Source organism: Crocuta crocuta, unplaced genomic scaffold (genome assembly GCF_008692635.1).
Source record: "Crocuta crocuta isolate KB4526 unplaced genomic scaffold, BGI_CrCroc_1.0 scaffold131, whole genome shotgun sequence".
NCBI lineage: Eukaryota > Metazoa > Chordata > Mammalia > Carnivora > Hyaenidae > Crocuta > Crocuta crocuta.
Window position 1 is genome coordinate 6,110,392 of NW_027528977.1, and position 13,708 is coordinate 6,124,099.

General features: G+C 33.4%; 1 protein-coding gene across 1 annotated transcript in view; it reads right to left on the reverse strand.

Moving 5' to 3' along the window:
- The window catches only part of PJA2 (praja ring finger ubiquitin ligase 2), a 72,326-nt gene that overhangs the window by 58,490 nt on the left and 128 nt on the right, over positions 1–13,708 (reverse strand). The gene's annotated exons all lie outside the window — the stretch shown is intronic.

Below are 13,708 nucleotides of genomic sequence, written 5' to 3' on the forward strand. Positions count from 1 at the left end.
CTTTCTTTCAGTAAAATAATTATTTATTTATATAAAATTTTGGTGATTATCATCATACGTGAGCTATAAATTTGGTAATACAAACTTCATGACAAAATGAGTTTACCAATAAACTATGACAAATACTGCTAGAAAGCTGTTTCATATATGCTGGAACTAACTACATTTTAACTTAGTTTACTAACATTATCTCATCTTTCTATTTTCAGTTACTAAGGGAAAGTAAATATTCTAAGAGATTAATAAAGTATCTACTCTGAATAATAATCTAAGCTTGCACTTAGAAGTATTTCTCACACTTACATATTTTTTAATCTATCTCTAGATGTATCGTATCTTCTAGCCACAAGCAAAGTGGTTGCTTTTACATATACACGGTGTATAATATTCCATAAGATGTAACTAATAGATAATTAAGAAGGACAGAGGTGATATTATTCTATATATTACTATAAACAAATGGATTCATTAATAAAATCAATTGCAGTAAATCAAATAACATACTACCAGCCACTGGACTTGTAAATTACAGGCTGCTACACAAAAAAAACTTCCAGGATATGACTATCAGATTTTGTATCTGAACAATGGTAGAAATGGTAAGAACACCTAAATCTGAGATAAATTTTAAAAGTACAACTGTTAAACTTCTCAGATCAAATGGGCTTGCTATCCCTAGTAACACAAAGAGATAATGTGATTTTAAAAAGGCTAAGTTTACTTATTACCTTTATTTACAATGTTTCTGTACATTATTGTAAAATAACAATACACTTAACACTGATATAGTGAAAATTACACTAAAAATACAAAATATATGTAATCAAGGAGACCATTTGATAATCCAAAATTCTTATATTTAAGTAGTTAAAAAATTGTACTTTCAATTTCTGTCATGGTAAAGCCTCTACCTCACCAAATGATTATAAACTGTTACTCTATTTAAAAAACTGTTATAAAATGCTATTTTTAAAAGACTATCCATAGAGAGAAATCTGTGAAGAAAGAACTGAATGAGAATATAGCCAACACACTAGAACAATAAAGATTTTCTATGGTTTACTGGAAATCTTAACTGGCTAAGGGGGGAACAAAATCTCAAGTCAAAGACAAATTGAGACAGAAGAATAAAATATCAACCCATCAAAAAATAGGATGAAAAATATTCTTCAACTTTGCCTCTCATTTAGATAGGAAGATCTGATTCAGATGTGGCACAAACAAGAAGGGTCCTGCTCAACCCAACCTCCTGTGGGATGCCAAGAAAAATCAGTTCCAAATCAAGAAACAGCACAGATTTAGTTGCAGGTCAATGAGCCAAGAAAAGAAATAACAAGAATACAGGAAAAAAAGGAAAATAGAAAATTCAATGTTACGCATACCAAATGCNATGACAAAACATTGATGCAAGATGTTGTGTAAGAGTGTTTCTTTATACTTCACAGAAACTGGTTTAGAATTTTCAAAATAAAGACTTAAGTTATTTTCTCTGCCATTATTTGTTGAAGTACAAAACTTTTAAACATATATTGCAATTCAATGAATTTTTACATATGTTACATATCTGAATAAATACCACCTGGTTCAAGATATAAAACAACACCATCATTTCGGAAGGTTCTCTCTTACCCCTTCCAATTAACTCCTCTCAATCCAGAGGCAACCACCTTCTGGACTTCTACTCCCCCAGATCAGCTTTTACTGTTTTAAGCGACACAAGTGGAATCATATAGTGTGAACTCTTTTTCTGTCTACTTTTACTGAACACAATGTTTCTGGGGTTCATTCATGTTGTTATAAATATTACTATACATATTTTTTTACCTTTCTTAGGTACAATGATCTGAAAGTACAGGACTATGTTTAGCTCTAACAGTTACTTCTAATTTTCCAAAGTGGCTACAACAATTTACATCCCCATTAGCAATATAGAAAAATATCAGTTGTTTCCTATCCTTAGCAACACTTGTTATTGTCACTCTCTAACTCTGACCATTCTGCTAGGGGTGTGACAGTGCTTCATTTGGACATTTCCCTGATGAGTAATAACGTCGAACATCTTTACCTATGAACACTGGCCTTTTGGTTTCCTTTTGTACAGAAAACTAACCACTTTTTAACATGTTTTTAAAAAATGAGTTTGCCTTTTTCTTTTTACTTTGTAACTTAATATTTTCTACATACAAATCCTTTATCAGAATTATTTATTGCAAATATTCTTAGTCTAAGACTTGCCTTTTCCTTTGATATCTTGATAAACAGGAATTCCTAATTTTATATAATCTAATTTATCAATTCTATGTTCTATTTAAGAAGTTTTTGCCCAGTTGATCAAAGTATTCTTAAAGGTTTTCTTTCAGAAGCTTCATAATTTTGGCTATTACATTTAGATCTATGATCCAACTCAAACGACCTTTATGTGAAGGTCTTTTTCTAGACAGTCATATTCTTCCTTTGATCTTTTTATCAACCTTGTTCTAATACACACTGTCTTAATCACTATAAATTTGTATAAAGTCTTGACACGTGAGAAATTTACATTTTGATATAAATGTAATCCATTTGACCAAATAAGAAAAATATTTGGGATTTTCAGACTGTATTGAACCTAGAGTTCAACTTGTGGGACAATGACATTGTAACAATATTGAGTTTCCTACTATATAAAGATGAACTACTTCTCCATTAAGTATTTTAAAATGTCTCTCTGCACTTTTATTATTCTCAGTATAGTTTCCTGTAATTTTTATTGTATTTACTATTAGAGATCTTACATACTTTGGTGCTATTCTAAACGTACTTTTCTAATTTTATTCTACACATTCCTGGTTGGTACTATATACCTTACGATTCTTGTTTGCATCCTGGCCTTGTATCAAGTTATTTTGCTAAATTCACTTATTTTAATAGTTTGCTGGCTAATGAATTTTATTTTTTTTCTTTCCCATTTTCATAGTTTGTCTGAAGGCATGGTTTAGGACTCCAATTTAACAGAATAGGAGAGATACTAGACTGAAACAAGGTTTTTATCATTGAGTACGATGATAGCTGTATGTTTTCTGATACTTTTTATGAAGGATATTTCCTTCTATTGCTAAGTTGATGAGAATTTTTTTTTATCCTGAATGGATACTGAACCTTGTCAAATGATTTCTCTGTATCTACAGAAATGATCCTATTGTTTCTCTGTATTGTTCTCTAAAGAGATGAATTATTCCAACCTTAAATTTTTTTATGTTTTTTATTTATTTCTGAGAGAGAGAGCGCGAGAGCATGAGCAGGGGAGGGTCAGAGAGAGGGAGATACAGAATCTGAAACAGGCTCCAGGTTCTGAGCTAGCTGTCAGCACAGAGTCCGACGTGGGGTTCGAACCCACGAAATAGAAGATCATGACCTGAGCCGATGTCGGACGCTTAACCAACTGAGCCACTCAAGCGCCCCTGATTACCTTTAAAACATTAAACCAACCTTGCACTCCTGGAACAAAGTTGTGATGTATTTTTCTTTCTACATATCACTGGATTAATTCAGTATCTATGTTCATGAGAAATACTAGCCTCTACTTTTCCCTTCTTTGTCAAGTTCTTGTCAGATTTTCCTACCAAGACTATGCTAAAATCATAAAATATTTTACAAGATGTTTCTTTAACTCTGAGAAGAATCTGTGTTAAGTGGCAGTGTATCTTACTTAAATGTTTAGAATTTACCAGTGAAGCCACCTGGGCCTGGGGTTTTCTTTATGGAAAAGCTTTTGATAAAGTCATTATGTTTAACAGATGTTAGTCAATTCATTTTCCACTTCCCAAGTCAGTTCTGATTAGTTGTGTTTGTCAAGGATTGATTTTTCACACAAGTTATCAGATGTATCAACATAAAATTGTTTATAAGTTCCCTTTACTAACAATTTTATATATATAAGAACTATATTAATGCCTCCTTTTACATTCCTGGTATTGGTAAGTAACTTGTGTCTTTTCCTTTTTTTTTTCAACTCATTACAGGCCTATCTTTTTTTTTATTAAAAAAATTTTTTAATGTTTGTTTATTTTTGAGGGGGAGGAGGGGCAGAGAGAGAGGGAGAGACAGAATCTGAAGCAGGTTCTAGGCTCTGAGCTGTCAGCACAGAACCCAATGTAGGGCTCAAACTCAACAGACCAAAAGATTATGACCTAAACCAGAGTCAGACCCTTAACTGACTAAGCCACTCAGGCATCCCTTGATTTTTTTCTTTTTCTTTTATTTTAGAGAGAGAGAGTGCAAGCAGGGGAGAGGGGCAAAGGGAGAGAGACAGAATCTTAAGCAGGTTCCACACTCAACACAGAGCCTCACCTGGGGCTAGATCCCATGAGTCTGGGATCATGACCTGAGCAGAAATCAAGACTTGGACACTCAACCAACTGAGCCATCCAGGTGCCTCCAGATTTATTATTTTTAAAAAGTTCTCTCAACAAACTGACTGTAAAACCTTTACAGTTAATTAATTTCTATTTTTATATGTACTATTTCTTTCTTTCTATTTTCTTTGGGTTGGATTTATTGTTCCCTTCAGTTGCAAGCTGAGACTATTATTTTTAACCTTTTTTCTTTACTGATATGCATATAAAGCAATAAAGTTTTCTCACAGCATTTCTATTCCCTAAGTTCTGATAAAATATTTTGTTGTTTTTTAGATGAAAATGTTTTCAAATTTCTATTGTTACTTCATTTTTGATTAATGCACTATTTACAAAGTTCTTGCTTAATTTTCAAACATCTAGAGTCTTTCCACTTATTTTTCTATTACTGAACTATAATTAATTCCACAATGATCAGAAAACATGCACTACATAATGTCAATCTGAAATTTCAGAATACTTAAGAATTAGAATATTTTTTGAAATGTCCCAAGTGGACTTAAAAAAAAAAAGTATAGTTTTCAGTTGTTAAATATTCTATAAATGTCAATTATGTCAAGGTGATTAACCATATCATTCAACCTTGTATTCCTTTACTGACTTTTTCACATAACTTTTCTATCATTTATTTAACATGTATTTAAAATCTCAACTATGAATATATATCTATCTTTCCTGTTAGTTATACTAACTTCTCTATTCAGAAGCTATAGAATTAAGTGAACACACACAATTATATCTTCTTGATGAACTGCCCCACATATTACAATATATATTATAATATATTCTTCTTTACTTCTTATGATACACTTTGTCCTACATCTGCTTTATACAAATTAATATAGACCGTCAGTTTTCTTTTGGTGTTTGCAGACAATACTCAATTATATCTTTTTACTTTCATCTTACATGTACTTTTGCACTTAAACTGTTCTTTATAAATAAACACAGGCAGATCTTACTTATAAGGCCTGACAATATTTGTATTGCCATTGAAGGGTTTAAACCATTTACATGTAACATAATTACCAATATAAATGAGTTTAATTATCATCTTTCTATATGTTCTTTGTTCCTTTATTATTCCTATCTTAACTTCTTTGGTACCGGTCTTTTTTTTTTTTACTATTCCATTTTATTTCACCTACTAGCTTGTTTGAGATACCTTTTAGTATCAATCTTTCAGTGGTTTCCTTTGAAATTATAAAATGAATCTTTCCTATTTGCTGAATGTTGTTTCCTAGAAGCTTGGAATAATTTATTTTCCTCTAAACAGTGTTTTAAATTTTCTCATCTCAGGTAATTACATTGCAGGTAAAGACAAAGTGTAGGTTGGATGAGAATACAAAATCTCTGAGAACTGCAGAAACAGAAAGTTGGTACCCAGTCACAGGCTCTTATCCATGGATCTCTACTAGGTGCCAAAAAGATTGGGAATAGGCTGGAGACTCAAGACGCCTTCTTTCAGGGTTGAAGGAAGGTACTGACTGCCAACAAGGGAAGAGAATAAAGTCCTACCTACTCCTTTCACCCATACAGGAGAGGAAAAAAAAAAAGCCTTATACTATTGACAAAAGGACACCAATCACTGTTCTCCAGTGTGGCTACAGGATGGGTAAAAGAAGAAAAAAGAAAACACTTTTACTACTGGAAAAGAGTTAGGAAACAGATCAAGGCTGTCAAGACGGAAATGCAAATGCATGAAATAAAAGACACATTAACAAAAGACAAAATGGCATTTATGGGCTCATCAAATGACCGGGGAGGAAAGTATAAATGAGCTTCAAGACAGGTCATGAAAAATTATCCAAAATGAATTATGTAAATTAAAAAAACAAAAACATGTGGGGAGTAAACAAAACAGAGCCTCCAAGAAATGTAGGACTTATGAAATGAACTACCACCTATGTCACTGGATTCTCTCACAAGAAGAGCAAGTTAGTGGTACAGATGAAATATTAGATGAGAAAATTCTAGAAATTTCCAAATATGATTTAAGAGATTAAACCATAAATTTAAGAAAGGCTCAGCAAACACTCAAAAAGAGCACTATAAATAGAAAACACAAATACCCCAAGACAAATCATTTTCACCCTGCTATAAAAATCTAAAAACAAAGGAAATATTTTTGATGCAGAGAAATGAAGATAAGAATTATACCTGACTTCTTGTCAGAAACCATATAAAAAAAAGGTTATATAAATGGCATCCTTAAAATAAGAAAAAAACTGTGAACAAAGAATCCTGTACCCAGCAAAGTACTTTGCAAAGGAAAAAAAAAAGTAAAATACTATTCTGTAGCCAACCCAAGAGACTGTTACTAGAAGACCTGAACTACAGAAAGAGTACAATACAGATATTTGATTCTACAAAGGAATGTGGAACTCTATAATTAAAGTGAAGGCACATGCAAAATATATTTTTCCTTATTTTTAGTTATTTCAAAACAGAACTGTGTAAAGTAGCACTCAATGATAGAACTTTTTGATACATGAAAATGTTCTATATGTTACACAGTTCAATTTGAAAACTAAAAGCTACATGTGGCTACTAAGCACTTAGAAAAATGGCTAGTACACAGAGGAAATTAATTTAAACTTAATACTAACTACTAGAAATTCAAATTAAATAGTCACATTGTCTAGGACATACTAGACAATGTAGGTCCAAAGCACACATAGTAGCAAAGTATTTTTAACTTATGGCATATATAAATGTAAAATCTATGACAATAACAGTACTAATGATAAGAAGAAGAAATTAGCAATATACTGTTAGGAAGCTCTGATACCATATAAAAAGTGGTATAAGATTGCCTGTATACAGACTGAAATTAAAGATGTATAATACAAATCACAAAGAAACCAGTATAAATTTTTCAAAGAGGCAAAGTAAGTATAAGTAGTGAGATAATAATGAATATAAAAAGTGAGAACCTACAGCAGATAAGTTAAATAAAAAACTACTAAGAAGGGAGATTTAAATCCAATCACATTAATAATTACATTAAACATAAATGGTCTAAACAACCAAATTAAAAATCCAGATTGTTAGGATGGGTTAACAAGAAAGTGGGCTGTCTATACCAAACCTACTTTAAATACAAAGGCATGGATGTAAAGTAAAAGGATATTATTATGCGAACACTAACCAAAGGAAAGGTAGAGTGATGATATTAACATCAGATAAAATAGACTGCGGAAAAGGAATACTGTCCTTATACAAAGTATGTTACTGGTCTACAAAAAAAGAAACATTTAAATCAATTACAAAGAGGTATATTTACATATATATTTTACATATTTAATATATATATATTTCCAAATATTTGGAAATTGAATGACAGACTTCTAAATAAACATGGGCCAAAGTGAAAGTCACATAAGTACTTAGAAAATATCAACATTACAAAAGTTGTGGGAATATTTAAAGTAGTATTTAGAAGGAAAAGAAAGTCTCAAAACAATGGCTCAAGCTTATACCTTAAGAAATCCTAACAGACTGGATTTAAACCCAAAAGCATACAAAAGAAATACTGTAGAGCAAAAATCAGTGAAACTGAAAAAACTTTTTAATACAATAAAAAGCTGGATCTTTGGAAAAATTAATAAAATTGATAAACCTGCACACAAACTAATAAAGACAAAAGAGAGGACACATTGCCAACATGAGGAATAAATGAAAAGACATCATTACAGTTGTTACAGACAGTAGCTGAAATAGTGGACTTCTTGAAAGACACAAAGCACTAAAGTTCATATAGTGAGTAAAGTGATTCATGCAAAGACCAGAAACTTTCAAGAGATAATCCTAATCATTTTATACCTGTTAATTGAATTTACCCTTTAAAACCTTTCAAAAAGAGGACTCTGGGACCAGATGGGTTAGCTTGAAAACTCTAACAAAGATTTATCAAACACCACTCTTATGAAAAAGTTTTCAGAAAACGTAAGAGAAGAAACACTTTCAAACTCTGAGGCCAGTATGATCCTCATACAAAGATTTACATGAAAAGGCATCCTTCGTTGACATAAATACAAAAGAGTACTCAACAAACTATGAGCAAATCTAATCTACCAATTTATGAAAATGATAATACATCATGACCCTATAAGATATATCTAGAGAATGCAAGACTGATTCAACATCTGAAAATAAAGCAACGTAATTAATCTTATTAACAGACCATATGATCACCTCAATAAATACAGTAAAAACATTTGACCAAACTCAACATCCACTTATTAAAAATTCTTGGCAATTTACGTCATAAAAGGCCTAGTATACTAAATGTGAGAATACAAAATATATATTAATATATAATAATAATTTGATAAAAAGGCATCATTATACTTAAAAATGAAAGACTGGAACCAACAAGTCAGTTCTAAAAACATTTTATGGAAAAACAAAAAAACTAAAACGGCCAGGATGATTCTGAAAGAGAGTAAGTCAGGGGCGCCTGGTTAAGTGTCAGACTCTTGATCTCGGCTCAGGTCAAGATCTCGCAGTTCATGAGTTCAAGCGCCATTTTGGGCTCTGCACTAACAGTGCAGGGCCCGCTTGGAGTTCTCTCTCTCCCTCTCTCTCTCAAAATAAATAAATAAAATTTAAAAATTAAAAAAAAAAATAGTAAGCCAGTCAAAGAAAAATACCATATGATTTCATTCTTATGTGGAATTTACAAATGAGCAAAGGGACAAAAAAAGAGGGAGGTACAAACCAAGAAACAGACTCTTAGAGAACAAACTGATGGTTACCTGAAAAAAGATGAGAGAATGGGTGAAATAGATGATGGGGGTTAAAAAGTGCACTTGTGATGAGCACAGGGTGATGTATGGAAGTGCTGAATCACTATATTGTACACCTGACACTAATATTACACTTCATGTTTACTAACTGAAATTAAAATAGAAACTTAAAAACAAAACAAAATGAGTATTGCAAATAAATAAATAAAGTCGTGAGTACTCACACTACCCGATTTCAGGGCTTACTGTAAAGCAACAATAACCATGACAATCTGGAACTGGAAAAATGACAGGTATAAAGATCAAGGATTTAGTCCAGAAATAGACTCACATATATGGCAACTGATTTTTAACTAAGTTACTTCAATGAGGAAATCAAAGAGTTCCTAATAAATGGTGCTAGAACTGAGAAAACAACTTAAAATGTATGATATACCTTGTCATAAAAGCCAAAACTGTAAAACCTGTAGAAGAAAACATAATCTGCACAACTTCACACTAACCAAACTTAGAACAAAGAAACACAAATCATAAAAGATTGATGAATTGAATTTAATAAAATTTAAAACGCCTCTATTCTGAAAAGTTAGGAAAATAAAAAGGTAAGCTTCAGACTGCATTATGTGTATATGAGTCTGTGTGGGTCAAAGGACTTCCACAAAAAATGTATAAAGAATTCTTAACAACTCAGTGAGATAAAAAACTTAAGGTAAAAACAGGCAAAAGATTTAAATCAATACGTCACAAAGGAAGAGACACAAATCCAAAAGCAAATTCTCAGAATCATCAATCATCAGATAAATGTAAATTAAAATTAGAGGGTGATATTACTACATACCCACTAGCAGGCCTAAATTGAAAAAATTTGAAATAACCAACTGTTGATGAGGGTGTAGTGCAACTGGAACTGTAAGTGGGAAACAGTGTGGCAGGTTTTTATATTCAAACATTCAGTCACCATACAATGCAACAGAGTTCATTCCTAGATATCTACCCAAAAGAAACGATAATGTGTGCTCACACAAAACTTCATGAATGGATGTTCATAGGAGCTTTATCAGTAAAACCCCAAACTGGAAACAATCCATTTATCCGTAAATATGTGAAATGGTCAACAAACTATGGTAAATCAATACCACGGACTACTTAACTATTCAACAATTAAAAATCGTGAATCAGTTAAACACACAAAAGCACTTAGGATTCCCAAACACATCATTCTAACAGAAAAAAAAAAAACCTAGATGTAACAGAGTATGTAATTCCACTGACATGAAATTCTAGAACAAATGAAAACAATTTATAGCAAGGAAGAAAGGACAATGGTTTCTTGGGGCTGAGGGTTAAAAATGTCACCGTACAGGGCAGAAGGGAACTTTTGGGGATGAGAGAAATATTCTACATATTGATTGTGGTAATGAAAACATTCTACTCTTGAATGTGGTGGTGGTGACAGGGGCCTATATACTTGTCAAGACATACTGAACTATTCTAAATACACACATTTTTCTGTATGTAAAGTGTCCTCAAAAAAGGTAATTCTTTAAAATGGAACTCTCTTGGGAAAATATTAACCAAGGAATATTGGTGATGCCCTTATATAAACACTAAAAAGAAATGAAAAACATGAAGAAAATTCAATACCCACTATGGCTTTTAAGAATGTCATCCGAGGGGCGCCTGGGTGGCTCAGTTGGTTAAGCGTCCAACCTCGGCTCAGGTCATGATCTCATGGCTTATGAGTTCGAGCCCTGCGTTGGGCTCTGTGTTGACAACTCAGAGCCTGAAGCCTGCTTCAGATTCTCTGTCTCCCTCTCTCTCTCTGCCCCTCTCCTGCTCGTGCCCTATCTCTTTCTCTCAAAAATAAATAAACATTTAAAAAAAAATTTTAAATAAAAGAAAAATGTCATCAGAAATAAAAGATAATAAAATCATCTTAGAAAGTCAAGAACAGAAAAAAATATTTTAATTTAATATTCCCTTTATCAGAAAGTTTTATCGATGCTGAAAAAAAACCCAAAAAACCAGAAGCATTCCCCTCAAAGTCAGAAATAAGTTTTCAGCTATCCCTACTATTATTCAAAATTATATAGGAAGTATACCAGCCAAAGCAATGAGGAAAACACCTAATTTATAAAATATGAAAAGAAAGCCACAAAGCTGTGAAAACTTTCAGATAATCATCAATTCAAGTGATTAGATATATAATAAACAAAAAATTCAAAAGTTGCCCTATAACCAGAAAAAGAGAAAATATTACTGAAAGTTTCCACCCACGAGGGCAAATCAAATCATAAGATAGCCAGAATATTAGAAAGGAATGTGATACATATGCAGAGAAAAAAAAACAACAACCTATGAAACTCTACTCAAGAATACAAAGCAAGATGTGAATAAAAGAAAAAGACATACCATATATGCATACTTTTCTGAGGGGAGAGGCTCAGTATCATACAGGTCAGTTTATCCCAAAACAATCTAAAATTTCAGTATGACATCATTCAAAAAACCCAAGGATTTTTTACTTAATTTATAAATGGAGTCTAAAGTTCATCTAGAGAAGAAATGCATTGGGAGTCGAATAATTTTGAAAAAAGGGGAAAGTGGTTATGAATATTTTAAATATGCATACCCTTTAACCCAGGAATTCCATTTACAGGAATCCATGCTCCAGAAATAATCACATACAGAGGAAGTTTCCCAAACAGTTGATTTTTACGATTAACGTAGGACTAGAAGGGGGGTGGCAGCTGCACTTTTTACCTTACATTCTCCCACACTGCCTGAATTTTTTAAAACTTATTAAGATTTGAAATTTGTAATTAAAAATCAATCAAAACATTAAAAAGTTGGCTTCAAATAAAGCACTGTGATTGCAAATAAAAAATAACTGTCTTTTAATAGAGAAATGGTTAATTATAGTTTATTCAAACTAATGAAATACCACTTAACCTTTGTCAGTATCCAAAAGCCCTACGCAAACAAATAAAGATGTGCAACACATATAAACAAGTGAAAGAAGCAAGTGATATACCAATGTGTCTGGTATTCCTCTCACCACCCTCCCAAAACCCAACTTTACATGTATGTAAATGTGTTCAGAAATGCATTTAGAAAGATGCATAGTAAATGGTTAACTTTAGACAGTGGAGTGGGGCTGGGGGATGAAAAATGTCCACTTTTACCTAACGGTCCTTTTTCTATTTTGTTAAATTTTACATCGAGCTTGCATTTCTGCAATTAATTTCCTACACTTAAAATTCATTTTATATAAAAATGACATGAATTCTAGGAGAAAAAAACTAAAAAAATAGTTTAAATGGTTGCTTCTGTGATGATGTTTATTTACATACTCTTCAAATGTCCTGTAGTCTTCAGCAGAGGTGACTGCCATTTTAAGGAAATTTAAATGATCATGATAAAATATAACAATACAGTAAGGCTTTTTTTTTTTTTTTTAAGTTGTAAACTTCACAGAAACAGCAGACTCAAAGCAGGGTCCATGCATACGCAAAAAAATTTTAATGCCTTGGAGAGGGAAGTCTAAACAGATTGTTCTTCCTCCTTGCAAAAAAAGAGTATTTACCTCCTCATTTTTTTTTTTTTTTTTTTNAGTCTAATCCACTTTCTCTAAATAATTACATAAGTATATGGATTAATCTTATTTGTTTTTTGCCCCATTTTCCCTTGGAGTTTGAAGTCTTGATGATTCTGCTTAATAAGTATTGAGCTATTCACAATATATAAGCATATGTGTGAATATTGAGGATGGGCACTCAGTCAGATGATAAAAAAAAGAGAAGATGCACCTCCTGCCCCCAGAGAACTTACAAGTTAGTTCTACAATTTGCCCTTTTTTTTTTTTTTTTCCAACTTGGTCTGGGCAACTTTAAACTCACCATTTTGAATGTGCGCAAAATGATTCACAAGCAGTAATCTTAGGGAGGCCAAAACTGGAGGCGGATCTGAGAGATGGGTGCTCAGACCGGACATGGCTAACCGGGAGAAGCACTGATGGGATGGTGGTAATATCGGGAGAAGAACGATTGCTATGATTTGTACAGGGTGTCTGCGTACCCGAGCCTTGGTGACAATCGGGGGAAAACGCAAATAACAGCCAGGAGAGCGACCGCACCGGAAGGTTTCTCGGGGGAGGGGGGCTGCAGGCCTGTGGCGTAAGATGGATCAGCTCTATGTGGGGTGACTGGAAATGGGCAGAGAAGGCGGCTACGAGATTTTGGTGGGGGGCACATTCATACAGCCGCCAGGGTCGGCAGAAAGGCAGCGGGGTCCTTGGCCAAGGCACCAAGGACAGCAGAGCGGCAGCAAGGAAGAGCGGCCAGTGGAGACCGCGAGAAGAACCGATGCCATTCGCCGGGGCTAGCAAGCGCGGTGGCCACGGACTCGAGCGCGGCCCCAGGTCCGGGTTGGACCGGGCCCAGGAGGCGAAGAAGGCCTCTCACAGCCATCAACCCCACCCACCATGGCCGGCGCAGCGGGCAGGGACAGGCCCCACTCCTCGAGGAAATTAAGAAACGGAGGGGGCGAAGGCAGCAATGTCCT